This window comes from Antechinus flavipes, chromosome 2 (assembly GCF_016432865.1).
Source record: "Antechinus flavipes isolate AdamAnt ecotype Samford, QLD, Australia chromosome 2, AdamAnt_v2, whole genome shotgun sequence".
Classification (NCBI taxonomy): Eukaryota; Metazoa; Chordata; class Mammalia; order Dasyuromorphia; family Dasyuridae; genus Antechinus; species Antechinus flavipes.
This window is the reverse complement of record NC_067399.1, coordinates 263,709,524-263,713,685: the sequence shown is the minus strand read 5'-3', so window position 1 is coordinate 263,713,685 and position 4,162 is coordinate 263,709,524.

Sequence of the window (4,162 nt, the reverse complement as noted above, 5' to 3'; positions counted from 1 at the left end):
TAAGCAAACCATTTAAACCCCTCAGCTTCAGCTTCCTCATCTGTAAAGTGAAGATAGGAAGAATAGTATCTCTCATGGAATTAGTGTAAGTATCAAATGAGACACCAAATGTAAAGGATTCAGAAAATCTTAAAATAGTCTATTAATATTAATTATTATCAGCCTCCCAATCTATGCCCCCAAGCATATGATGCCTGTTTCCTTTTAGGTTGATTCTTTTCTGATCTTAGGTAAATGAATATTTGAAGACAAATGTACCAAAGTACAAACAATCTTGTGAACTTTGAAAAGTTGGACAAATCATCAGAAATCCCCTCTGTAATTAGGTTCAGTATCTGGTAAGAACTGGTAAGAGGGGCAGCTAGGTAGTGCAGTGGATAGAGCACCAGCCCTGAAGTCAGAAGGGATACTTCCTGGCTATGTGACCCTGGACAAGTCACTTAACCCCAATTGCCTTGGGGAGGGGGGGGAGGAAGCAAAAAAAAAAAAAAACTGCTAAGAACAGTAGCTCAAATTTGGAACTATGCTCAAAAAGTTATCAAACTGTGCATACCCTTTGATCCAGCAGTGTTACTACTGAGCTTATATCCCATAGAAATTTTAAAGGGAAAGGGACCTATATGTGCACGAATGTTTGTGGAAGCCCTCTTTGTAGTGACCAGAAATTGGAAACTGAGTGGATGCCCATCAATTGGAGAATGGCTGAATAAATTATGGTATATGAATGTTATGGAATATTATTGCTCTGTAAGAAATGACCAGTAGGAGGATTTCAGAAAGGCCTGGAGAGACTTACGGGAACTGATGCTGAGTGAAACGAGCAGGGCCAGATCATTATATACTTCAACAATACTATATTATGATCAATTCTGAAGGACGTGGCCATCTTCAACAATGAGATGAACCAAATCAGTTCTAATGGAGCAGTAATGAACTGAACCAGCTACACCCAGCGAAAGAACCCTGGGAGATGACTAAGAACCATTACATAGAATTCCCAATCCCTATATTTTTGCCCACCTGCATTTTGGATTTTCTTCACAGGCTAATTGTACACTATTTCAAAGCCTGATTCTTTTTATACAGCAAAATAACGGTTTGGTCATGTATACTTATTGTGTATCTAATTTATACTTTAATATATTTAACATCTACTGGTCATCCTACCATCTAGGGGAGGGGGTGAGGGGAAGGAGGGGAACAAAAGGTTTGGCAGTTGTCAATGCGGTAAAATTACCCATGCATGTAACTTGTAAATAAAAAGCTATTTAGAAAAAAAAAAAAAAAAAAGAGCAGTAGCTCAGAAGCCAACCCTAAGTAACGATGAGGCTGACCAAGCCAGACAATAGAGGCGACTTATCTGGCCAGGAGTTAGCCCAGAAGAACACAAGAATGACTTGTAGATTAGTTACACTGTACAAATGAATGTTTGGGACTTTGAAAGGGGAGTTGGGGGGAGCCTCTCAGGGCCAATTATATTTGTTCTTTACCTAGGCACCTCCACACCACCTCTGTTAATGAGGGAACAGGATGAAGAAGTTAGACAGGAATGAGTGAGGTTTCCTTTTCTCCAAGACACTAATTCTGAACGAAAGAATTTGCTAAAACCAGAGGCTATGATTGGGAAAAAAAAAAAAAAAAAAGCTTTATTGTTAAAGAAACACCAAGAGAAATTCTCTTGGGCAGCATTTCATTCTCAAAGGAGAAGTAATCTGCAAAGAGTCATTTTTTGAAGACCCATTTTATGTGAGAGTCTAAGGGAAGTCTCAATTGAATGTGAAATTTTACCTATGGTTGTGACTTCCCCCAAGAAAGCTTATCTTGCTCTGAGAGGATGTGAGACTATTTGGGTTTGTAAATCAAAGGAGATAGTTTTTTGTGTGATTTTACATAATTTTACAGGGCTCACTCAAGTCACACAGAGTTCACTCTCATCACTGTGACTTAGGGATAAGTCCAACCTTCCCGACAACTAATTGCGTACAGAATGAAGACTACACCCCTGGTTTGGGGGAATGGTTTCTGCTTTTGTTCAAGTTATACATACTCAATAAGTATTGTTTTGTAAAAGCAAATTATTAAAATTAGTAGGGAAGTAGAAAAGTGGAAAAAAAATTTGCATCTAAGAATTCTGATTTTTTTTTGCTATTCACATTCCTTGTGCTTTTACTACATGTGTTAATTTGGGTATATGCATTCTTAAAACCTTTGAAATCTGAGAGATCACATGGAAGTGCTTCATTTCCTCAAAATTTGAATAGAGCAAGGAGAACATATTTTCCATTGTGCTATAAACTTCCAATCTAGTTCATCTAGGTTTCCAATCCAATAAACATTTATATATGTATATTTTTGCGGAGGCAATTGGAGTTAAATGACTTGCCCAAGGTCACACAGCTATGGAAGTGTTAAATGATGAGGCCAGATTTGAACTCAGGTCCTCCTGACTTCAGGGCTGATGCTGTATCCATTGCACTACCTAGCTGCCTCAAATTTTATTGTATATAACCTTTGACTAGTGACAGCACTATTAATTATCTATCCCAATATGATTAAAAACAGAGGGAAAGGTCTTATATTTATATACAAAATGTTTTTACAGCAGCAGTTTGTGTAGTAATGACATAGAAGGAAAATAGGTGTCCATTCACTATATAACGAAAATGTTAACATGAAAAGTAATTTGGAACTGTGAATATAAAAAAAAGAGAAGAGCATCAACAACTGTACTCTGAAGGTTACTAAGGTGTATATACCCTTACTAGCTGAGCGATCAAAGAAGGAAAGTATGAATATGCACAAAAATCTGTATAGCAGCTTGTTCCTCACAAAGCTGGAAATTAAATTAAGGAGCTGTTTTACTGAAGAATGGCTAAACAAATATTTCATGAATGTTAATAAATGTATTACTGTGCCATAAGAAATGACAAAATGGACCATTTCAGAAGGAATTGGGAAGACTTCTATTAATAGATGCAAAGCAAAGTAAGCTGAACTTGAACAATTTATACTATTACCTTAGAAGAAAATAAGTTTTAAAGAATTTAGAACTAATTTAGAACTAATCACTGAAATGACAAATCCACTGATTCAAAAGACTGAAGATGAAACACACTACCTAACTCCTACCAAAAAGATGATAAACTTAAGCATCCAAGAGATATACCTTTTGGAATGGCCAATGTGGGAATTTGTCTTGCAGGACAACTATGCACATTTATGATGGTTTTATTTTGGGGGTGGATTTTTTCATAGAGATGGGGGACGTGTATATGAAATGGGGTTATAGGAGGGATATATTATAAATATATGCAATACATATATATGTGTGTGTGTGCATATAAATTTACATACACACACACACACACACACACACTTAAGAAGAGTCTAATGGAATAATACTGTACCAAAAATACTATGAAGAATTTGGAAAAACTAAAGTATACGAACTGATACAAATAAAGACCTAAGTTGATAATTTAGACTAACCACAACAACAAAGAACAATAACTTTGGAGAACTTCATAACTCTGATGAATGGAATAACTTGAAAGAACTTCTGGTGAAACATGCCTTCAATCTTTGAGCAAAGACAGTTAACCAAAGGCAAAGAATGAGGCATTACATTTTCAAATATGGCTAGTGTACTGATTTGTTTCATTTGACTACCTATCTGTCCTACTGGTGAAGCAATGGAGGAAATGATTCAGAAGTGACAGTGTAAAAAAAAAAGAACATCAATAAAACTTTTCTTTTTAAGTGAGCTGCAGTTAACTATCAGATTAAACTTCGATATACATTTACCCAGACACCTACATTCATATCTCAAAATAGTATCAAAGAGATTCTATTTAAACTATTAAGTAGCACTGCTATTAATGCAAGCCTAAATCATGGAGGGTTTATCATATTTTAACAACAGTTGCATAGATAATTCAGTATCTCTAAAGATCTTGAAAAATATATACCAATATCTATTCTCATGCTCAAGACTAGTGTATATCCTAATCTAAAAACATTACTGAAATTTGAACAAATAATCCTCTCCTCCAATATCAACACCTTTCAGAAGAATGAAGCTTCATGCCCAAATGACATGAAGTCAGGAAAGCTGCATTAGGAAAAATAAGGGAACATTAATAAAAGCAAAAAATAGATAACA